Consider the following 25,785-nt stretch of genomic DNA (forward strand, 5'->3'; position numbering starts at 1 on the left):
GCTGAGACTGTAACAGCTAGGGGATGGTACGACCAAGACATTACAAACACAAGGAGATGGTGGACGGAGCACTGTAACTTTTCCGACACTCACCCCCGTCACAGATCTGGGTTGAATCCATCATCATTCTTTAGCTCACTTCACCACCCCAGTTCATATCCAGCCATATGCAAATCAGTCTTGACCCTGTGCCTCATGGGAACAGTCCAGACCGAATTGCAAAGCCAGGTCTTCCCTGGACTGGAATCAAGCATCCTGGGACCAGCTTGGGGGTAACACCCCTCATATGCTCGGATAGCTTGAATCCAGTGGCAAAGTGAGCAAAGGACCCACATCTGGGCATACCCTACCAACTTAGGGTGCACAAAGCAAACACAAGGAGATGGACGGAGCACTTGAACATTTTAGACACTCACCCCCGGTCACAGATCTGTGTTGAATCCATCAACGTTCTTTAGCTCACTTCGCCACCCCAGTTCCGACCCAGCCATATGCAAATCAGTCTTGACCCTGTGCCTCATGGGATCAGTCGAGACCGAACTACCAAACCAGGTCTTCCCTGGACCAGAATCATGCATCCTGGGACCGGTTTTGGGGTAACACGCCTCATCAGCTAGGATAGCTTGAATCCTGTGACAAAGTGAGCAAGGGACCCACGTCTGGGCATACCCCTCCGACTGAGGGTGAACAAAGCAAACACAAGGAGATGATGGACGGAGCTGTGAAATTTTCAGACACTCAGCCCTAGTTACAGATCTGGGTTGAATCCATCACCGTTCTTTAGCTCACTTCACCACCCCAGTTCAGATCCAGCCATATGCAAATCAGTCTTGACCCTGTGCCTCATGGGAACAGTCTAGACCGAACTGACAAGCCAGGTCTTCCCTGGACTAGAATCAAGCATCCTGGGGTTGGTTTCAGGGTAACATCCCTCATCAGGCTGGCTAGCTTGAATCCAGTGGCAAAGTGAGCAAGGGACCTACATCTGGGCATACCCTGCCGACTAAGGGCGAACAAAGCAAGCACAAGGAGATGATGGACAGAGCACTGACACTTTTCAGACACTCACCCCCAGTCAGAGATTTGGGTTGAATCCATTATCGTTCTTTAACTCACTTCGCCACCCCAGTTCAGACCCAGCCATATGCAAATCAGTCTTGACCATGTGCCACATGGGAACAATCCAGACCGAACTGCCAAGCCAGGTCTTCCCTGGACCGGTTTGGGTGTAACACCCCTCTTCAGCCAGGCTAGCTGAATCCAGTGCAAAGTGAGCAGGGGACCCATGTCTGGGCGTACCCTACCAACTTTGGGCTGACAAATGCAAAAAGAACAATTGATGGACAGAATGCATAAACAATGTCATACGTGGGTCCCGTGCTCTCCATGCCACTGGATTCAAGCTATCATGGCTGAAGAGGGGTGAAACCCCGAAACTGGTGCTAGGATGCTTGTTTCCAGTCCAGGGAGGACCTGGCCTAAAAGTTCAGGCTCGGCTGTTCCCATTGGGCACAGGGTCAAGACTGATTTGCACATGGCTGGGTTCAAACTGGAATGGCATCGGGTGCAAAAAAAAGATAAATTTAGGCCCAGATCTCTGTACTGGTGTGAATGTATGAGATTGTTTCTGCATTCTGTCCATCAATTGTTCTTTTTGCACGACCAAGACATTAGACTTTAAGCCAGTGCTTCTGTTTTTTGGAATCCGCCACTATCATCTCTCATTCACAAACAAACAGGTTGTGTTAATAATTAAGATTTTTTTCAGGCATTGCAGTCAAATATATAAGGGTAGCCCTATAACTGCATTTCCACTTTCGGCCTCCTTTCCCACCACATACTGGAAGTCATCCACCGCCATCTATATCTGGGCTCCCCATCCCCTCCCTCCTCCATTGAGTCTGTATCCTCATGCCCAGTGTGTCTGCCGTTCAGACCTGGTGCTTTGGTGAGGAGTCGGTGCTTTTGTTGCATGAACAAAGTAAATAAACTGATGAATCTTGCCTCTTAAAAGTTGATTGGGGAGACCGAGCTAAAGGGACAGAAAAAAGCAGAAGCACTCCACGGTGCACTACAGATCCTAGCTTGTGAGTCATTTCTATGCCTGATCCTTTTTCTATTATTTCTTGTCGCTTCAATGAACACATTAAACAAAATAGTGACCAAAATCTAGCAATAATTGGGGTACAGTGGTCCCATCACAGGCTTTTGCCCCAGTGCCACAGCACCTGCTGCACTTATTATTGATGGGCAGAATCCAATGGTGCTGGCCTGGTTGTGAGCGATACAAGTGATATTTTGCAATACCAAGATAACCCTCATCCCCTGATCTTGAAAACCTTAACCCCTCCTGCCCAGCTATTGCATAATTCCTGTCCATTTCATGGGCACTCTCTTTGACTCTCCCTCAGATGCAATAAATAAATTGAACGTTTCATCAAAACAACTAGGAGTTTCCCTCAAAACTAGATAGCCCAGAATTGCTTGTTGTGTGTTTGTGCCACAGCCGCAGAACTTTATAGAATGTATCTAACACACGTCACGGTTACTGAACAGTCCCGGTGTTATCGGCCCGATGATGATGAGTGGCAGAGACAGCCCCACTGACATTTGAGGCTGTGTATTGTGCATTTGATCAAAAATATCCACAAAAGGCAAGTGCGGCCCTGCATCCACACACTCCTCCCTACCCCACAAACACCCGTTGGAGTTTACAGATACATTTTGCAGAATCTTTGTGTTTTCAGGTACTGACTCCATTGGTTGTTCTGCTAGGGCTGGGTGACCTGCGTTCATCTGACAGCCTTTTCCAGATTTTTAAGGCGAATAGTCTCTTTTGTGGGCAGATAAAGGACCTTTAACTTTTCACCGAACACAATTCATTGGCCATCCCATGAATATTTGCCAGTAGCCTTTTCAGGAACGTTTCTTATATGAAAATAAAAAAATTTCAATTAAAAAAAGTTGTGCAATTTTGTAGGGGCGGCTGTTTTGAATGGGGGTGGGAAGCTGTGAAGTGTTTGTCTTAATTCCTGACAAAACTATTATTATTACCAATTGTATTTGTATGTTGGTTTTCAAGTTAGAATCAGACATTTTGTCCACCATTTAGTTGCTTAACAGAAAATTCATCCACATGCAATGCACCTTCATTTTCAGTTCCAACTATTACTTTCAAAGAAATGTTTCCAGTTTGTGGTAAAATGAGGCCACAAAACGTTGATGAAAACAAGAACCTTCTCTTGTATGCAGAGTATTGGATATCGGAATTCCCTGATTTTATAAGCAGGCACATCAGAAGATTATTGGCATCTACGTGCGACTTTGCTCATGTAATAAAAAATGCGTGACCCCTGCTCTGATGTGCCTGATTAGAATGTCAGGGAACTCTGATATCCAATACTCTGCATACAAGAGAATTTAGTTTCAGGCATTGGCTTACTTGACATTTTACAGTGTCTGTTCTGCTGCCGATTTTCAGCAGAGCCCACTGTGCACATCCTCTGGGGGCCGCGATGTCTGAGCTGTCTAGTTCGTGCTGCAATCTGGGTGTCCAGGCCAGGCTGCCAACGTGTGCCCTCTGCTTACAGTTCACCCGACCCTGGACAAAGGGTGTAGCAGAGCTCTGGGTGCAGCGCTTACCTTCTCACTTAAGAGATGGCTCTGAACATGCTGTTGAGATGCGTGACAATCTTTTTTATTGTAGTGATTCAGGACATGCCTTATGATGCTTGGCAGGGCTGGGCCACGCTCCTGACCCAGTCTGGAGCTCTCGGGCCCGACCGTGCACAGTTCCGGAGGGGGCCCCCTCGAGCTCGGAAACCCCCGGCTCTGCGGGTGCTGCAGGGATTATTGTTACGCCCCTGCCAGGAAAGAGAACCACTTTGTTACGGTTTGCAAAGCAAGGAAAAGATCAAGTGTGCCACCTCAAGAAAACTAAATGGATGTCAGAACATTCCAGATTCGATACACTCTATGTGAGCCCACAAGGCCAAGCAACCACAACTGTTGAGATAAGTAGAAACTGAAGGGCACTGATTGTCTTCAAATTTCTTGTCTAAACGTTTTGTCACCATCATCATCAAACAACATTGAGGAAGATGGATGTGTGATGTCAGTGTTGACTGCTGGATGACCTTGCGCATGTAGGATTGGCTTCTTGCAAGGAAGAATGCCAGTCGAAGCTAGGTCGACAAGTGAAAGTGCAAAATTAATTTGGACACTGACCCAAGATCACACTGAAAGTGTATGAGTGCCCTATAACTTTTTTTATAGACAGTGGCACTGGGCGATTGGAAGAGAGTGACATCCAGGTCCGCACCAAGGAACTAGAGTCTTTTCCCGCATTGATTTGATTTAAGGGTATCACCAGCTTGAACTGGAAGAAAATTGCAGATACATTACTACCTTTTTGACTCATGCTGGTTTCTTTAGATATAAAATGCCATGTTTCAGAGTGTCATCAGCTGCAGACCTTTTTCAGGATGTCATTCATCGCATAATACAGCAGTCACAAATACTTTTATTTACAGTGATGACATACTAGATTTTGGGGACACACAAAGGAGCATACTAAAGCTCTTGTACAAGTGTGCTGTATACTGGCCAATGCAGGTCTCACTTTAAATGTAGTAAAGTGTGAGTTTCATCAAACCAACCTCAAGGTCTTTGGTCAAAATCTTTTCTGATGAGAAATGACTCCAGATCCAAAGTACAAGCCTTTTCATCAACTTCTCTTCCACAACTATTCTATTCCTTATTATGCAAAGTTATTGTTCAAAGGTATATATGTGACTTAGCCACTGTAAGTGCCCCATTGAGAGACTTAATGAATAGAAATGTACCATTTTAATGGCCAAGTGAATGTTAGCATAGCTTCAAGAGAATCGAGCGTAAAATTGGGAATGCCACTGAAATGGCATACTTTGATCCAAAATTACAGATGGAGGTTGTTGTTGATGCAAGTGGGTTTGAGTGCCATCCTTGTCCAGCACACTGGACATCCCAGTGCGCCAAGGCACATTCTGGTTTATGCTAGCCAAGGTGTGTCATCTACGGAACATGCCTACTCACAACCTGAAAAAGAAAGCCTCACTGTAGTGTTGGCTTGTGAGCATTTTCATGTGTTCCCGTATGGAAAGCATTTCACAGTTGTCATCGATCACCAATTGCTCACTATTTTCAGCAATCCTAAAGCCAAAATGCTCCCTCGCATTGAGAGGTGGGTGTTGCGATGGCAGGACTATGATTATACAATTGTGTATCGTCCAGGAAAAGATCAAAACCCTGCTGACTACTTCTCCCATGTACAAATACAGTGTCATAGCACTACTTCTAAAGCGACTTATGCTTATGTTAACTTCATTGTGAAATCCAGTACCCCAGCTGCCATATCAGTGGAACAAATCATTGCTGCCATGAGGCACTGACCGAGATTAGCTGATACTCAAAGACATTACACATCAATCGTGGTGAAAACGTACTTGACCTCTTCATGATGACCTTGAATACATGGAATTCAAAAATGTTCAGGAAAATCTTTCAGTTACCCCACAAGGCATCATCTTATGAGCATCGAGAATTGTCATGCACGATAGTCTGAGATAACAAGTTATTGAACTGCCTCATGAGGGACATCGTGGAATGCTACTAAACAAGCTCTACAGGACCGAGTGTGGTTCCCTCGTCTTGATGAAAGAGTTGAAAATTAGTTAAAGGCTTGTAATTTGTGCAACTGCTTGTCATCCAAGAAAAACCTGCATCAGTTAAACATATCTGATCTTCCAAAGCATGTTTTGGAGAAGATTGCAATTGATTACTTTGGACCCCTTGACAACGGATATCATCTACTAGTATTTGGTATTGAATATTCATGTGTTCCCCTTGTGGAATATCTGTTGTTAACTACTCATGACAGACTCATTGAGAGATTAGAAAGTATTTTTGCAACACAGGTGTTCCTCCAATTTTGAAATCTGACAATGGTCCGCCTTTCAATAATAGAGAATTTAAAGATTAAAAGCCAAACATAAGAAAAGCAAACCTCTCTGGCCACAGACAAATGGTGTGGTTGAGAGATTTATGAGCACCCTCAAGAAGACCGTTCAGCCTGCTGTGCTGGAAAAGCTTGAACTCAAATCAGTTCTTCAGTCTACACTTCGTGCATTCAGATCAACTCCTCATTCTTCCAAGGGTGAAAGCCCTGCCACCTTAGTATATGAGAGCGCCATAAAACCAAGCTACCACAATGGACCAATGAGAGATCTATTAACAGTGGTAAACTTCACACTACTGACTCATCTCACAAATGAAAAATGAAGACATATGCAGATAGAGCCGCTGTGGTCGAAGCTCTGTTTTCAAAAGAGGAGACAAAGCTATCGTCAAGCAATAACAGAAACGCAAGTCTGATGCTCCTTTTGCTGCTGACCCACTAAGGGTTGTTACTAGTAAAGGACACATCGTGACTGCTCACTGTCCAGGGAAGTCCATTACATAAGATTCTGCTCATTTCAAGCACCTACATCAACCTTCGCTTGCTCCAGATGGCAGAAGTGAGACTTATACACCTGAGAATCTGGAGTACCCAATCCCAGCCAGGGACACCTCTCCTGTATCTCTGCAATCTCACATGACTGGATCTGGGCAATTGATTCAAGCACCGAAATGACCGAGCTGTGATGTGTGTGTGTATATATATATAAATATATATATATTACCTACTGGCGGTCGTCAGTAGGTAGTTATAGTTACACCCTAGTTTCAATAGGAAAAGCATTTTTTGATTTGCTAATAACCTTGGCGTCATTTGACGAATCTATATGACATTTTCCAAACATTTGCACTTTTTAGGTTAACTCCTATCTTCAAAGTTTGGGGGTGATTTGTCAAGCAGGGGCTGAGAAAAAAGGGGGGTCCCAAAACGAGTTTTCCCATGGTAATTTCCATCGGAAATTTTGCAAGGAGCTACAGCCCGAATTGCTGAACGGAATTACGTCAAATTTGGCAGAAAGGTAGAGCTTGGTTCAGAAAGTGACCTTTTTTTTAAATGGTGTAAATCCGTTCAGCAGTTTTTGAGAAATTCTAAAAATAAGAGTCAAAAAATCAATTTCCCATAGGAAATTTTGTGCAAAGCTAGAGCCGAAACTACTGAACGGAATTACCCCAAATTTGGCACAAAGGTAGTGCGTGGGTCAGTAAGCAACCTTTTTTTGAATGGTGTAAATCCATTCAGTAGTTGCTGAGAAATTAGAAAAATAAAAGTTTTGATATCTGGGCGGAGCCTAAGTCCCGTGCACGAGCTTCACTGTGATTGGCTGCCAACACTCCAAACCAGGAAGTGTTGACAGCCATCTTGTGGCTCGGTAGAAGTGAGTCGCTAGAAAACAGAGAATCAAAGGTAGAAAACAAGAGAAGGGGGCAGGGTAGAAACACCCTGACCCCTAAGCCTGCTCAGGGGGTCCCAGAAAGACCGCAGGGCCAAAAAAAGCATAAAAAAAAAAGATCGGTGCAATTCGCCCTGGGGTCGCGGATTCCCACGTTTTATTTTAATGAGGCCCCCGGGTGGGCTAGGTTTTGGGGCATTTCTTAAAAAATAATAGCTGGGATCCCCACAGCCCCGAGACTTCACTCATGTTGGGAGGGGGGTTGCTCGGTCCGTCTCCTGGAGCCCTCCATGTGCTTATAACTTTGGCGTTGTTTGATGAATCTTTACAAAATTTTCCAAAAAGTTTCTCTTTTTCAATCAGCTCCTATCTTAAAAGATTGGGGGTAATTGGTCAAGGGGGGGCTGAGAAAAAAGGTTAGTCCCAAAATGTGTTTTGTCAATGCATTTTCCATAGGAAAGTTTAGAGAAGGCTACAGGTCAAACTGCTGAACGGAATTACGCCAAATTTGGCAGGGAGAAAGGTTGTTGTTCAGAAAGTGCGCTTTTGTTGAAATGGTATACAATCGTTCAGTAGATTTTGAGAAATATCACAGGTAGTGTGAATGTGCGGTATTGCGGCAATGTTCAGTAGGCTGTGTAAATTATATTTGGAAAATAACAATGCGCCGTATTGGAGCTTTCCTTTAATATAATGTGCAGTAAGGTTTAGTTATAATGCAGTATTCACTTTTATCACAGACAGAGTCACTTTCTTAGATGATATTTAATATTATGTGGGAGGGCGTGTTCTGTTCCTGTGTCTGGAACAAAATTAATGTTTAATTGGCTGAGGTGTTCCAACAACGAGCGCAAAGTTCATTGGCTGGGAACCATTGAAAGTAGAAGTGTTGCCAGCCATTTCCTTCCCATCCGCGGAGTAGCTGGGACATATGGTTGGCTGACATGTTCCAAGCAGGACCTTCCCAAGCTTAATGTTCATTGACTGTAAACCATTGAAGAACTGTTGCCAGGCATATCCTCCTCCTCCGCAGAGCATCAGAGACATCTGATTAGGTAACGTGTTCCAAGCTGGACCTTCCCAAGCTTAATGTTCATTGGCTGTGAAGCATTAAAAGTAGAAGTGTTGGCAGCCATTCCCTCCCCCTCTGAGGAACACCATGGACATTTTATTGGCTACAGTGTTCGGAGTACAAGTTTGCTCATAACGGGCTGAAAACGGTTCACTGTTGTGAACCATTTTGTGACACACTTCAATGGAGTATGGGGAAACAAAGTAGTAGCGGGGAGGGTAGGAACACTATTAACTCAATATATTTTATGGGCCATTTATATAATTGGCGTGGGTTGTACAAATCACGGCGGCAAAATAACAGAGTGTGTTGCGGTTTTCTTTTAATTGATTTTGCAGGTGGTATACTTCCCAGGAGCACTATTCACTTATAATGTGGTGTTTACTTTTCTTACGGAGAACTGTGGTTGCGCAGCAAAAATTTCAGTCTAGGTTTGAAACAGTTTTTATTAAGCAATTACAAATATACTTTCTTCGGAAACTGAAGCTGTATATATCAAAGGGGTGACAAATAAAAACGCAATTCATAAAATATCCCTTAATCGTGGCCACACCCTCCCTTATTTTTTGTCGCCTATAGTTTGTAAAAGTGTTGCCCCATATTCTTGTTAATAAAAAAAGGGCATCAGTTACTTTTAGATAAAGTAGAAAAGAAGTGCTACAACAAACACTCCCACACTACATCATCTCAGGTCAGAACAACAATAATCAGTTAAAAACAGTTAAACACAAATGACGTGATATTACATAGAAATGTATGCTTCTTCAAAACATTACATGAGGCACTATGTATACAATTTTTTTTAGCAACTACTATTTCATGAAATATTAGCCGTATTACAAAGTGTGAGGTACTAAGTTATCAACGGAAATAACTGTAGTATGTATTGTAAATTTATCGCAGAGATAGATCTCCAACCCCTTTGAAAACTATAAACTCACAGTATGTACAGAGTGAGTTTATAGTATTCCACAGGAGAAGAACAATAAGGATCACAACAAAAAAAAAAAAAATACAATATATATTCTGTGGAACTCGGAAAAATTTTGTCGTAGTGCTTAGAGGTCGCTCACTGCTTCGGTAACACATCACGTACTCCTTTAAGAACACATAGGATAGTAGTAATATATACACTACTATTCCTATATATATTATAGGGAGAACGAGAATAAGAAGCACAACAGAGAAAAAGAGAAATACCAAAATATCAATTAAGAAATGTAGGGTTTATCAAAGGCATTCAGTAAGAAAATATCTATGCAAACAAACTTTTTTTGAACTGCAATTTCGAAAAATATTCTCACTGTAAAAATATCTGATCAAGTAAGTTATAAAGGTTAGTAAGCTGCATTTCAGATGGTTTACTCCTGGCGCCGACAAATCTCCAACTCTTGTTGTCTGAAAATATGACATTGTACTACAATACACAGTGTCACTGATGCCAGACCAAAGGAAAAGGAAAATAAAGTGATGAGCAGAAAACAAGATGAATAATGACATTTTTTCCAGTGGGGAATATGTTCAAAGCTTCTTTTCTCTGGGACTTCAAAATATTTTTTCTTCGCGTTGACGGGTCATGAACTCCACTTAGGCCAGTATGAATGTGAATATTACAGTATACATACTCACACTATAAGACCCCAGGGGGGAAACAGTAAGAATCAGAAGTTGATGACGTTAGATATGAATCTTTAGTGTTTGCGTCGATGGGTCACCAACACCTCTGAAGTTCGTTATACTCTGATTATTCCAATGTACATAGTCACAGTATATAACCTCAAAGGAGCCAGAAAAGGAATAGTGTTTCCTCTATTCTGGGTGTTTCTCAATACCACCTGCTGACGTTACATAAAAATTTCAAAAAGAATCAATAACACTTTTTTCTAAATACAAATCTTCAAATATTCACAAATAGCTTTGTATTTTAAATATCTATTATGCCATAATCAAACAACTTACAACTCCGTAATATGTTTTGTTGTCGCAAAAGAAGAATTCAACGCTAGAAAAGGGAACCTGCATCACAGAATGGACACGCGTAAATAACTCGCAAAAACGAAACTAATCGAACAACGGGTGTGGTTTATATAGTTTTTGGTTATTGAGTAGTCTATGGAGGGAAGATGCTGCTCTGCCCATTTAGATGTCACGTTTTACAGTTGACACGTGCTCACGTTTTAACTGTTTAATTTGTGCACGTGTTGGGAAAAGTTACAAAATGTGAAGCGGTAAAGGTTTTGATATTGATCCTAACACGTATAAGATCCTTAATATGTAGATACGTTGGAGAGCTTAAAATCTGATACCCGGCGAACCATGTTATAGTTACCTGGACATTTCACTCGTGCAAACCATAGGGTGACTGACTGTATACGTGAGTGATTAAATGTGTCTTACTGAATGCATTGGTTAGTGACTAAATTGTGTGAATGTCTGTATAAGTCTGTCTATTGTTGTGCAAGCTGCTGCATGGGTTGGTCAGTAGCTAAATGAGTGTCTATATAGGTTATTGATTGGTTGCCTGGGAGACTGAGTGTGTGTGTGGGTGGGTGGGAGATGTGTGACTGTGTATAGATGTGTGAGTGGTTGATTCACTGGGTGTATGGGTTCAACAGTGTTATGTTATATTATGTTATGGAGATTTCTAAAGCGTGCGATTACCCGGAGGTGTCCTGGCGCTGGTTACTTCTCGTGCAGCGGAGCTAGGAAAAAGGAGTTATTTGTCAAAAAGCCAGGTCTTCAGCCCCCTCCTAAAAGCTAGAAGATTGGTGGCGTTACTCAAGTGGAATGGAAGACCATTCCAGGCCTTAGCTGCACATAAGGAGAAGCTTGTGCCACCTCACTGGGCTTTTTTTCGTGGGTGGGACTACGACCAGTTTAGCTTCTGATGATCTCAGAGTTCTTGTCGGTCTATACCACTGAAACTGGCGTCTTAAATGGTCAGGTCCCCACCCTTGCAGAGCTTTAAAAATGATACAAAGGGACTTAAACTGCACCCGGTTTCTCACCGGGAGCCAGTGCAATTTTCTTTATCTCATTTGAGATTGGGGAGAATTTGAATGTGCCCGTAAGAAGTCTGGCTGCGGCATTCTGGAGCAGCTGAAGTTTATACAAAAAAGTTTGCTGAATATTCAAATATAAGCTGTTGCAGTAGTCCAGCCTCGATAAAACCAAATCTGTGACTACTGTTTTCCGGCACCCCAACGAAAGAAGTCGCACGACCTTCTTAACCGTTCTCAGAACATGCACTGTTTTTGAAACTACTACATTGACCTGGGCTCCCAGGGTCAATTTCTCATCCAACAGAACTCCCAGATTTTTCACCTTTTTAGAGGGTGAAGGGAGTGATCCCAGAGAGGCCGGCCACCAGTTGGATGTCCAAAAATTAGGGTCATTCCCAAACAACATCACTTCGGTTTTATCCGAGTTCAATTTTAGGCAATTTTCTGCCATCCATCTTTCTACTGCTTCCATGCAGGACTGAAAACAAATATCTATTCCTAGTTCTTGGCCAGGTAGTAGAGACACCACAATTTGTGTGTCATCCGCATAAGATGTAATCCCAAACCCATAAGCACTGATAACAGGAGCCAGAGATGAGACATATACATTAAAGAGTGTTGGGCTCAATGAAGTCCCCTGCGCCACACCGCATGGCAGTGAAAAGAGTTTTGACTGAAATTTCCCCTGGGATACATTCTGACCTCTGTCTGATAGAAAATACTTTAGCAGATCCCAGGCTTTACCCCATACCCCACAGTCCCTGAGACGGTCCATCAAAATCCCATGATGGACCGTATCGAATGCAGCAGAAAGATCCAATAGGATCAGAGCTGCCCTACCTCCCTGATCCACTGCTACACTGATCTCTTCTTTGGCCTTGATGAGAGCAGACTCCGTGCTGTGTCCCTCTCTAAAGCCATATTGGGAGGGATCTAACGCTTGGACATCCTTCAAAAAAGCACTGAGTTGACAATTCATCGCCTTCTCAACCAACTTGGCAGGGAGAGGGAGACGAGAGATCGGACGAAAATTGTTAGGGTCATTAGGGCCCAGGATCGGCTTCTTTAAAAGGGAAAGTATGGAGGTCACCTTCCACCGCTTGGGAAACTGTCCAGATTCAAACATAACATTAAAAATGGCTGCAAGAGATAAGGCAATTTGACCAGGGGCCAGTTTTGTGATCATTACTGGGCAAGGGTCGAAAAGTGAGCCCGATTTAGCTTCTATTAGGTGCTCCAATGTGTCGTGCACAGTCAGTGGCCTAAATTTGTCCAAGGCATGCGAAGAGAACCTTATGTATTCAGAGTCCTCCTTCGCCGTAATTAAACCACCATCATTAGAGTCACTGAAGACTGAAAATATGTTTACCACTTTTTTTCGGAAGAATTTGGCAATCTCCTCACAAAGGTCTGGACTAGATTGGACGGTAGCTGGCCTCAGGGAAGCTAATTTGGAGACCGTTCGGAAGAGCTCTTTGGGTGAGTTCTTTGCCAATTCAATTTGGGTTGAATAACATTTTTGTTTAGCGGAGAAGATGGCTTGTTTGTAGATTTGAAGGCTAGATTTATACAATTTCTTCTCTGCGTCAGTATAGTCCTTCCTCCAATTATGTTCTAGGCGTTTACAATTACATCTCCTCTGTATACCATGGGGCCGAGGGATGTAGTCTTTTCGGGGAGATAGTTTTACATGGAGCCAATTCATCACACACCTGTGTAAGCCATTTGGTATAGAAGGCGGCAGCCTCCTCTGCCCCATCTGTTACATGACCTGCTGTGGAAGTTAGGAGCTCCTGAAAAGCAGCCGCGTCAACTCTATTCCAGGCTCTAGTCTCTATCAGTCCTTTGTGATAGCTACTCCTAGTATGTTGGTCCTCCATATTTAGATCCAATAAAACAGCAGCGCGGTCAGACCACACAAGTGGTAGTAGGCCTATATATGACAAGCCTGGATGGTTTGAAAATATACCATCCAGGGTATGTCCGGCTACATGAGTTGGCCCCCTAACAAGTTGTTTAAGATCAGCACTGTCCATCAAGTCCATCAACATAGCTGTGTCAGGGTCATTCGGGAGTTCTAAATAAAAATTAAAATCTCTCAGGATGGTATAAGTGTTACAACAAAGGCCTTCTTCCAGCATGTTCCCCAGAGGAACGGTGAACGAGTATGTGGCCCCTGGTGGCCTATACAGTAGCATGCCTTTAAAAGAATGATGGTCAGTTAAGCTGAAATTGAAAGATAGGGCTTCGCAGGCTGTTAAAAATAAGGGTCTAAAAACCACTTAGATGGAGTTAAGGTAGATAACTGCCAGCCCACCTCCCTTCCTATCTGGCCTGTTTAATACCTGACAGAGGAAGCCTGGTGGAGTAGCTATCATCAAATTGGGTCCAGACACCTTGTCCGTCCATGTTTCAGTGATAAACAAAAGCAAGGCATTTACAATCTGCACTCTTATAAACCCCTTTCAATTCCAACAAGGAAGATCTGGAGTATGTATAAACTAGGGACTCACCTGGCCCCAATCTACCAGGGGTTCGGGCGCTGTGCGCGGCCAGAACGTGGACGGGTGCAGACGCTCTTACCTTAGGCGCGCCTTCGGCGTGCCTGCTGCACGCGTCCGCTGCGCGCTCGTGCCAGCGTCTGCCTATGTAGCTAACGTTGGGGAAAGACTAGCCTGCTACCCCCGTCCTCCCAAGATGGCTGCACCGTACCGACTCGAGCGTGAGTCAAGCAGTGTCAGGGATCCCTCCCCAGCAAATTTGGGAAGTTTCAGGAGCACAGGTGAGGATAAAACAGTTTAAAAACAGTTAAAGCACACTAATATGACTTATAAACGCAACGTAAGCGCAGCTCATTACTTGTGCAAAAACGCGGTGCAAAATGTCAAGATTAAAATACAGATAAAAGAAATACCACATAAAGCAAATTACCGAGGTATCAAGAGCAAATCTGACTATCTCCCTGCTCAAGCCTCAGGAGAGTAACCGGGCACGCTCGCGCCAGCGTCTGCCTATGTAGCTAACGTAGGGGAAAGACTAGCCTGCTACCCCCCATCCTCCCAAGATGGCTGCCCCCACCTGACTCGAATGTGAGTCAAGCAGTGTCAGGGATCCCTCCCCAGCAAATTTGGGAAGTTTCAGGAGCACAGGTAAGGATAAAACCATATAAAAACAGTTAAACCACACTTTTATGACTTATAAACGCAACGTAAGTGCTGCTCATTACATGTGCAAAAACGCGGTGCAAAATGCCAAGATTAAAATACAGATAAAAGAAATACCACATAAAGCAGATTACCGAGGTTCCAAGAGCAAATCTGACTATCTCCCGGCTCAAGCCTCAGGAGAGTAACCTGAGGAAACACCTGTATGGGTGTGTGATTGTGTGTTTCGGTGGGTTGGTGAGTGACTGGATGTCTCAGTGGTACATGTCCAAGTAACTACATATGTAAAAGGATGTGTATGTGAGAGTTGAAGTATATAAAAGACTCTACACGATAGTTGGGGATTTTGAGACAGGCTGTATAGATGAGTGTGTACTTGTATCACTGATTATACAAAAGAGTAAGTATGCGTTAGTATCTATATAAATAAGTGAGGTGCTGTGTGTATAATTGGATAGGTGAGCAAATGGGACTGTGATAGATTCTTTGCATGACTAAGTAGGTGTGTGAGGAACTGCATGGATGAGTGGCAGTGTATGATTGTCTGTATAGGTGTATGAGTGCATATGATAGTGTTGTATTTATGAGTGACTGCATGTATGAGTGATTGTATGGATGAATGAGTATATGTGTGTGTAGACCTACCAATCAGTGAGTGCGTATGTAGACTGGTATTGGTGTGGTAACGATTTTGAAAATGGTTGTCTGTATTTTACAGTGGGTGTATTAAAAGTTATATTAGAGTGTGAGGAGATGCATCAGTTTTTCACGTGAATTTCTATGGTTTTGTACGATTGAAATGTGCAACTAACTATAACGTCCCTGAAACCTATTGTTTTTTCAGTGAATTTCCAAGGTTTTTTAAATCCTAATTTGTAACTATAACGTCCCTGAAACCTATGTTTTTTTCAGTAAATTTAAAAGGTTTTTAAAATGATAATTTGTAACTATAAAGTCACTGAAACCTATGGTTTTTTTAGTGAATTTCAAAAAAATTTTAAATGCTAATTTCTAGTTATAATGTTCACTAAACCTATGGCATTTTCAGTGATTTTAAATTATCATTCCATTCTCAACCTGGTAAAAACAGTCGATATCACCAGTTTTCCAGCAATAGCTTCCGCAAAAAAAAATTGCCACAAGTGAGAGCAACAACTAACGCTAATAATAATAAAACAGGCGATAAGCTGCGTCAGCAGTAGGAATGTAACATCTGCCTTTTACTGGTTTAAAGTAGGATGACTACCTACATTATGAAACGGAGCCCAGCGTAGAATCACATCTGAAGTCCCAACTCATGTCATAGAGCTACTGATCATGCACCTCCCACACTCAAGAAGGCCACAAAACCCACTGCCACCACCCTCAGGACCTCCCTCCGGATCACCCCCCCACTACCTCCGAGGCAGTGGACAACAGGACAGCGAACCTTCCAAAAACGGCATGGCCCCTCAGCCACACAATAGCTGAATGTTGCGAGATGAGGCAACCAAACATGTGTGAAGGATGCAAGTCACCCACCAATAATAATGCACAGAATACCAAGTGTAGCGGTGATGTGCTGGACAGACCTCACTATGCAGAGCAAAAACCTCTCCATGTGTACATATACAGCTGGTGCTTGTAGTGTTGTGGACAGTGGACGCAACCAAGTTTATTTATTTTTTTGATTAATTAAAATCTTACAAAAAATGATTAAAATATCCTCAAATATAAAAGAATTAAAACGCTATAATCACTAGGCCTGGGCCAAAATTCCGTTCCGTTCGCGGAAATTGCGATAATTTGACATTTTCACGTTCCGCGGCAAGCGTGAAAATGTCCAAATTTCCGCATTCCGCAGCTTAGCGATAATTTGTTTCTTGCTCGCGCTGTAAAAAAACTACATTCTCGCGTGCGCGCGATCGCCTTACCTGAATCCCCGCGTTCGATGACAAGTTTTCCCGACCCGGTCGCGTTCTCCACGAGATATTGGATTGTTGGTAGCCATTTTGCGCTGTCTCGCAACAGTTCGCGCTCGCATTGTCGCGCGATCACGTCATTTGTCGCGCGATCACGTCATTCTTCTCGCGATCATGCACCGCGCGAGTATGAGAAGATTGAGATCTCGAACACGTCATTCTACACCGCGAGCGAGAGCGTGAGGACGTGGGCACGTCTAATCGAACGTGAAAAGGAGAAAGAGACCCCGAACACGTCATATCCAACGCGTCAGGGAGCGAGAGAACGCGATCATGTCATTTTCGACACGCCATCGACATCCGGCGGAAGTAATGTGAAGCTCGAGAACTCGAACATGTAACATTTTCTATTTGGAGAAGAATATCAGCTCTAGCAGCATGAAACCTTCTGTAAATGATGATTTTGGATGAAAACAACTCCTCAGATTGACATTTGGCTGTCCTTTTTTGTGCAAGGAGTCCTTTTTTTAAAAGGTGGGGAGAGGGAGGAAGTGACACAGAATCTCCAACTTCCTGTTCCTGTCCAGCAGGCTCCTCCCAGTGCTTTGTCCATCTCCTGCTCATTCTGCCTTTGGATTTTGAGCTGGAAAGATCACTCTTATTGTCTGCTGCATCATTGCAATTGGATTTGAGGATTTTTTTAATAGGATATTTTACAAGTAAGTGGTTGTTGTGTCTGTTTGATTGTGGGCATTGCAGTTGTTGTAACTACAATTTAGTTTTGCTAACTATCATCATTCCTTTTTTTTAAAATGTTGTGGGTAGTAGTAGTCAGTAGTAGGCCCGAGCTAGTCATGGGCATGGCCTCATGGGTGTGTGCATGATAAAGCAACTGTTCCTTTGGTTTTTTTTTTATGTATTTCATTTTCAAGCATCATTTAGGGCATGGATGGCATTGGATTGAGTTGGGGAAGTGTGTTTTTTTCGGGTGGGCTTTCTGATGTTGTTAGGCCTGGCCATGTGACTGGTGGCCATTTTGAAGCCTAGGCCTGCAAGCTTGCCTGGCCTTGTCTGCCAACAGGCCTGCTTTCATCCACTAGGATCAGAGCAGGTAGCCAGTTAGCCACAGCTTTATTAATCAAGTGTTTTCTGTGTGGTCTGTTGAATTTAGACATCATTTAGGGCATGGATTGTATTAGACTGAGTTGGGGAAGTGTGTTTTTTTGGGGGTGGGCTTTCTGATGTTGTTGGGCCTGGCCATGTGGCTGGTGGCCATTTTGAAGCCTAGGACAGCAAGCTTGCCTGGCCTTGTCTGCCAACAGGCCTGCTTTCATCCACTAGGATCAGAGCAGGTAGCCACAGCTTTATTAATCAAGTGTTTTCTGTGTGGTCTGTTGAATTTAGACATCATTTAGGGCATGGATTGCATTGGATTGTGTTGGGGAAGTGTGTTTTTTGGGGTGGCCTTTCTAATGTTGTTGGGCCTGGCCATGTGGCTGGTGGCCATTTTGAAGCCTAGGCCTGCAAGCTTGCCTGGCCTTGTCTGCCAACAAGCCTGCTTTCATCCACTAGGATCAGAGCAGGTAGCCACAGCTTTATTAATCAAGTGTTTTCTGTGTGGTCTGTTGAATTTAGAAATCATTTAGGGCATGATGGCATTGGATTGAGTTGGGGAAGTGTGTTTTTTTGAGGTGGGCTTTCTGATGTTGTTGGGCCTGGCCATGTGGCTGGTGGCCATTTTGAAGCCTAGGCCTGCAAGCTTGCCTGGCCTTGTCTGCCAACAGGCCTGCTTTTTCATCCACTAGGATCAGAGCAGGAAGCCACAGCTTTATTAATCAAGTGTTTTCTGTGTGGTCTGTTGAATTTTTAGACATCATTTAGGGCATGGATGGCATTGGATCGAGTTGGGGAAGTGTGTTTTTTTGGGGTGGCCTTTCTGATGTTGGTTGTCTTAAAGACATGCTTTTGTTGTATGTGTCTGGTGTGTTGGTGTGCAATGCATGCACCCTGCAGATCTTTTTGGGGCCTGTGAATGTTCGTATTTCCATTTTGTTGCATTAAAAAGGCAGAGCAGTGTGCTTTAGCATGCATCCTTTACCTGGCTTTTATAGGCCTTTTGTCAGCTCCTGGTGTTTCCCAGGCCCCCGGCTTGTTTGTGATTTTTGAGTGTCCATGTGGGTGGTGGCCTTTTTTTGTGTTTGGACTGCGAGTTATTAGTGTCCAGCTTTTGACATAGGCCTGCATGGTTTTCCTATTGGCTATTTGGCTTACTGCTTCCATCCATCCACCCCCTTTGCCAGTAGCAGCCCCATGGATGCTGAGATGCTCAAATAATTTAATGGCAAATAGGGTCCACCCCACTTCCATTACATTTTTATTTTGGTGGTTATTATTAACTTTCCTATCTTTCCTGAGAGTGTAGTGTGTGACTGTACACAGTAGTATAACATAGCCCTAGTTAAAAGAAAAGTAATAAATGGCTAGACTATCTTTTGTTTGCACTAGTACAGTACTAAGTAACTGAACCACAACAACAAATGCAACATTTCACTCATGTTCTTCTCCTGGCTTATTTGCTTTTAGGTGCACAAAAGGCAGAGGAGTAGGTGTCATCAGCATCACCCGGCTACCCGTTGTACTGCCAGCCAGACAGAAGTCCTGCTGGGCATCACGTCCACGTGTGACCAGAACTTGTTGTGCATCTGCATCGTGCGTGACATCTGAAGAAGATGACCCCAAAGAAAGGTACCAGGTCCAGTACCAAGAAAGTTGCCGGTGAGAAGAAGGAACAGAAAAAGGAAGTGCCATTAACCACGACTGGTGGTGTGCCGGCCAATGTTTTTTTGGCACCAAAAAAGTTACGCCTGCTGCAGCGTTGTCCGGGAACCAAGCTGGGAGCAGCACAGCGGTCCAACCCCACCAACCTAGGCCCAAGGGCTTTAGTGTCGCAGAGGTAGCCAGTCTACTAATGAGCAGCGATGTTGAAGAAATGTCATTACCGCAAAGTAGTACACAATCAAGTTCAACCCAGGCGCAAACTCAGCAGATCAGTGTGCAGCCGCAACAAGAACAGCAGCAGCCGCAAAAAGAACAGCAGCAGCCGCAACAAGAGCAGCAGCGGCCGCAACAAGGACAGCAGCGGCCGCAACAGCCCACCATAGTAGTTGTTGCTCCTGACGTAGGGGCATTTCAGGAAATCGAGCTTCCTGCAGACAAAGTGGAGCAAAGTCAAACCACTGTTTCAGAAGATCTATTGTCTTCCAGACCACCAGCAAGGAAAAGGAGGCTTAGTCCATCATCTTCTTCTTCAAGCCCCGCTTCTGATGATCGTGATGCCACTTGGCTCCCACCAGCTCAGTCTGAGAGTGATATACGCCACAAGACAATGCTTCTGAAAAGGAAGGTCCCAGAAAAACTTAGTTATGGAGGTAGATGTAGAAGAGGGGGGTGATGATGATGTTGATGAAGACGAGCAAGTCATCACGCACATTACTCCCGCCCCAAAGGGATTGGAGACCAACATTCTCACCCTATCCAGAAAGGCTGAGCGGGATGTAGCACGGATATCACCAACACAGGTTACACCACCACAACCTCCAGCTGCCATATTTTCCAGGGCCCAGCAGGGACCTACATCCAGCTCAACCATCTCAGTAGGTAGTGGTAGTAAAAGTCACAGTCTAGGTGCACAGGGTCACATTTCAAGCACACTATCCAGTTCATCTGGTATTGAAAGTGGCACATCCAGCAGTGCCAGAAAGATCTCCTCCCCAGTTTGGGACTTCTTTTCTGTTAGCGCCAAGGTGTTCGGCGTGGTAAGCTTGGTACAAACTATGGTACCGGAGGACAAGCAAGTCATCTCAGAATACACCACACTATCGTGTGGGAGGATCACCTACTTAAGTTAAAAGAAAGTAGAAAAACTCAACCCATTGAAGTTGGTCAGGATGAATCAGGGAGCGATATTATTGCGGTGGCAGGTGAATAAGAGGGAGGCATTTCTAGCCCTGTCCCCAGTAGCGCAGTGGGAACGCCCACATCCTCCTCAGTAACATCACAGTGGCACCGCAGTAAGAGCCATACTCTGAGTCAGGCTGAGAGTGAGACACCAAGGCGACTGAGTACCGCAATGAGACAATCTGTGTCGTTGAGCCATAGTGGGTTAATGAAAACAGCACCACAAAGGAAAGTAATCCAGCCTACCATTGAGAGCATGTTTAGGTTGGAGTGGCAGTTCCAATGCAACCACCCAATGGCACGATTGTACAATGCGAAGCTGGCTAAAATGTTAGCGCTGGACCTTCTTCCTTTTTCATTTGTGGAAGCGGGGGGTTTCCTTGAATTTGTGTCTGCCATCTGCCCTAAATGGAAGGTTCCCAGCCGGTCCTATTTCTCAAGAATTGCTGTTCCGGCACTACATCATGATGTGCTGGAATTGGTTGGGTAAGCTTTGCAGCAGAGTGCTGTGCACAATATCCACCTGACAACAGACATGTGGACCAGTTGCCAAGCCACAGATTACATGTGCATCACTGCACACTGGATCTCTTTTGTGGGGGTTAGAGATAAGCTATCTGCACGATGTGCTGTTGACAAAGCTGCGATTTTTGAAGGTACTCGGAAACATGCAACTGTAGCCATGTTCGCCATGGAGAAAACATTTTACACGAGTTTCGCAGCAAGGTTTTGGAATGGCTGCGGCCAAGAGGGCTTGGTATTGGTTTTGTTGCCACAGACAATGGCAGTAATGTACTCAAGGCCATGGAACTTGGTTCCTATTTCAGGGTTCTGTGTTTGGCGCACTGCATAAACATTATTTTTAGTTCAAGACTTTCTGAAAAAAGAACCCATAGTCAGCAATTTACTGGCCATCTGCCGAAGAATATGCACTCATTTCAGCCATTCTTTTAAAGCTCGGAAGCAGCTGAGGATCATCCAACGTGAACATAGGATGCCAGTCAAGGCACTCATCCAGGAGGTGGCAACACGTTGGAACTCAACGTATTACATGCTTGATCGTCTGTATGAGCAGTACAGGTCACTCCATGAATATGTCTGGAACAGAAGCGGGGATGCTACTGTTAAAGGCATGAACCTTGAGATGGATCAATGGAGCCTAATTAAATGCCTGACTGAGATGCTGTGTCCATTTGAGGTCTTCATACGTGAAGTCAGCAAGGAGGACTGTACAATGGGCCAAGCTATCCCATTATTGCAAATGCTAGAGCATCAGCTGAATAATGTGTCTGAATCATACAAAGGTGTAGAGGACAAAAGGCAAGCCCATGACTTGGTGGAGAGCTTATCCCGGCGCTTAGCTGAAAATGTAAGGATTCAAAATAAAATGTTGTCACAAGAACATTACATTTGTGCCACAATTCTGGATCCACGTGCAAAATTTGGACTGAAGACATTCTTTGCTTTCTCCGAGATTGATGTTGCCCGCTACAAAAGTTGTATAGCTGAAGCAGCCAGTAAGTTGGAAAACGAACGGCTGCTAATCAAAAGCCCGCAAGATCAACCCACAAGAAGTACTGAAGCAGGCCATGCAGGATCAAGTGCAACTTCGTCGGCTGAGGGCAGTACGTTTGGATCACAACACTTACCATCACTATCGACCACAGAAACAATAACTGGATCATTAGGCCGAGTACAATCATTACACGATTGGTATGTAAAGTTAGGCATTAATAAGCACAGTGCTGATGCACAGAAAAAACAGCATGAAAGCTTACCAGCAGCAACCCTGAACATTGAGCGGATGGTCCAGGCCTATCTGGTTGACCCAACAGAGGTGTACATTGATCAAAACCAATTGCAGTATTGGTATAGGAAAAGGTCTGAATGACCACAGCTCAGCAGGCTCGCAATAAGCTATCTGGCTTGCCCTGTCGCAAGTGTCTCTTCCAAACGTGTTTTCAGTGCTGCTGGTTCCATTGTAACATTGAGAAGGACCAGTCTCTCGCCCAAAAACGTGGAGAGGTTAACAATGATCAAAATGAATCAGCACTTCATACCAACGATTTACACAATACATGAAGCAATGGAGGAAGATGAGGACAGCGGCTCAGGTGACGGAAGTAGTGTGTCACATGATGATTACCTACTACTGGCTGACCCCCCAGAGTTTGAGGACGAGCTATACTTCCCTGACAATTAGGCTTGCATTTACTGTCTTCCTCCCTTTTTTCCCACCGTTATTTGTGTGTCTGTCGTTCCGGTTCCAAACTTGTGAATCACAACAAATCCATTACCACCGTCTTCTACACTTCTTATTTAATATACAATTTTCAGGTGTCTGCAATTTGACAGTACAGTCCTCTGAATCCAGCTCCTCCGCTCCATCATACTGAATCTCCCACCCAAATCCATTGCCCTCATGAATGATGATTGGATGATGGTAAAATACTACAAGAAAAAAATCAAACTTTCCTAGTCCTGCCAAAAGAAGTGGAGCATGAATCAGATGACTACTATAGCTATCCTCCTTTTAAGAGCAGAGAGAGACTGGCCATTAACTGAAAATAAGATGGAACAGGTAATTATTGATGCCATGCATTGGACGCAGAGTCGCAGATTGAATGATTTTGTTGTGTTTGTTGTGCATGAATTTATGTAATTGTGCACTGCCACTAATCAACTTTCTACAGAACACACTAAACTTAACTCAAGGTGAATTTCAATTTTCCTCTTCTTGCAAATAAGAAATTGCTTTTAATTCAATACAGGAAGGGGACTCACTATATCTGCGCAATGAGTATGATGACACAACAGCACTGCCCATCATGATGATGGCGAAATAGACGGCCCGTTAACTTAAGATGAGAAGGAACAGGTAATGACAATGGCATGCATTGGACACCTGACTCTGAGCGATTGGTCTTTGTGTTTTCGTTGTTTGATTGTTGTGCACAAAGTGAAGTCAAAGTGTACTAGTAATCTATCTTTCTGTACACACTAAAGACTGACTCAAGTCAATAATATTTCTATTCTTGTTGTGTAATAACAATTGGGATGACTGTGGTGCATTGATTAACTAACTTAAACTGTAAAATGCTATGGAATGGATAATGTGCTTTGCCTTTGTCCAACTCTTTAAAAAAAAAAAAGTACTCTAAAGTCTTAACGTAGGATGTGCTACTGCTAAGCACTGTGGGCCTGCTCTCTCCTGTTCTTGTTGAAGGTCAATGCTGGAAACAGACTAGAGTGGAGATGATGCATACATGCCACTTCGGAAAGTGTACTTGTTGCACTACACCATAACTTGTGCAGTTGTTTCAACTTTGTTTCTCAATATCCCCTTTGGTTTTCCATCTACAATTGCAGGCCGGGCCTTGCCCTATACTTTGGAAAACATTACAATGCACACTTACCTTACCAATAAATCGATATTTTTGTTTCCAGCCGGGCAGTGGCGAGTGGCGAGGCGACACACCCAAGATTAATGGACGAGAGAAGGACCAAGAGGGATGCCGAGATGCAAATCCAGTCCACATTTTTTACCAGGATAACACAGTAACAGTATCCACTTGTATCTTCTTTTAAATAATTTGATTAATATTTTGTATACATTCTTTACAACAGTGTGTTCTTAAAGTTGTTATTATCATCATTAGGTTTGCTCTCTGTTTATGATTCTTCCCTACCAATATTTAAAATTTCTATTTGCTATCTGTAAAAGTATTAAGGCCGGAACAACAGAACAAGAACTAGAAGTGTATGTAATCCGGGTCTCTCATCATCATACATGCAATTCCTTTTTCTCCCTTAACATATGGATATGGTAGTCTTCAATGATTGTCGTTTTTTTGGCCATGCATGCTGTTTTTCTCTGTCAATCCTTTCCCAAAAACCCCCTTCCCATCCATTCAACAAACCCTAACCCTCTTCCCCCGGGCTGTGTGACTTATTGTCGAGGTGTGACTAAATTAAAAGTACACCAATACTTAATCACACACTTGCTGGGGCAGATGTGGTGAAAGCAACAGTACTTCAATTTCAAGGCAGAGCGATGATCTTCTTCTGCTTGCCCACCCATGAGTAGGATATTTTAGGTTATTTTATTTAACAAAGGAACATATACCTCAGCATGAATTGCCGGCATTGATTGGATTTGTTTGTTGTCATTCCTCATATACAGCACTAACTGTTAGGCTGTAGGCCTAGTCAAGTGACTCGACACAACTATAGTTTGTAACTCTGTCTAGTAGGCTATCCCAACCACCATTATGTTTTGTTGTCTAATATTTGAGCATATTATTGTTGCTCAGTAACTTCTGTACTGTACTTCATTCTACTACTCCTCTAACAGTCTCTCAAAGGCGATTGACTGTCTCCTTTTCTTTTTTTGCAAATGCTGCCACCCTGCCAGTGTCTACTACTACTACTATACTACCACCACCACCACCCCAATCATGGCATGTTAGAAAAAGGAAACCATCTTCACCATGCAGCCATTGCTGTGCCACAGTTGGACATAAACATCAAGCACAGGTAAGAGAGAAGGACAAGTCAACCAGTGAGGTGTGTCGCATCTATCTGTTTGTGTCTTACACAGTCAGCCAATTATTTAAATCAAACACAGGCTATGGGCGGCCATGCACCAGCAAGGAAACAGTGTGAGGTAAAACAGTTACCCCACCTACAAAACATTAACAACATTGCATGTAACATAGAAAAATATATTTAATTTACCCTAACAAAAATAAACTAAACCCACAAAAGCTGACCCACCCCCCTCCCTAACCCCAACCAATGTCCAATTGTCCATAGGAGAAAAGTCCGTAAAGAAAAAATCCCAAACCCAACGCCCAAACAAGTTCCCACCCACCCAAACAAGAATTAAAAAAGGGGCAGAACTTAATGACAGGGACTAAGGTGTGGGGCGGGACTCAAGGAGCACACGCATCTGGTGCTCTAGACGAGCGACGCGGCGTCTGAGGGCACGGCAGTTGCAGCCACAGTGGGGGGGTACTGGAGATGGCACTAGTATGGTGGCGGCGGGCAGCCGCCAGACGGTGGCGCTGTACCACTGGAGGGCGGTGGCTGGGGCCCGGGGCACTGGCGGAGGCTTGAATTGCTGCCGCAGTCTCCTCCTCCTCCTCGGCTAAGACCACCAGCCGCCGGTATTCCCACTGGATTGCCTCCAGCTTCCGGCGCCGTGCCTTGGCGGCCTACTCTTTGCGGTTTAGTTTAGAGTAGCTGTGTATCAAAAAGAAAAAAACAAGACAATTGTAAAATATACTCTTAGAAAAACAGTAA

This window comes from Triturus cristatus, chromosome 8 (assembly GCF_964204655.1).
Source record: "Triturus cristatus chromosome 8, aTriCri1.1, whole genome shotgun sequence".
NCBI classification, from domain to species: Eukaryota; Metazoa; Chordata; class Amphibia; order Caudata; family Salamandridae; genus Triturus; species Triturus cristatus.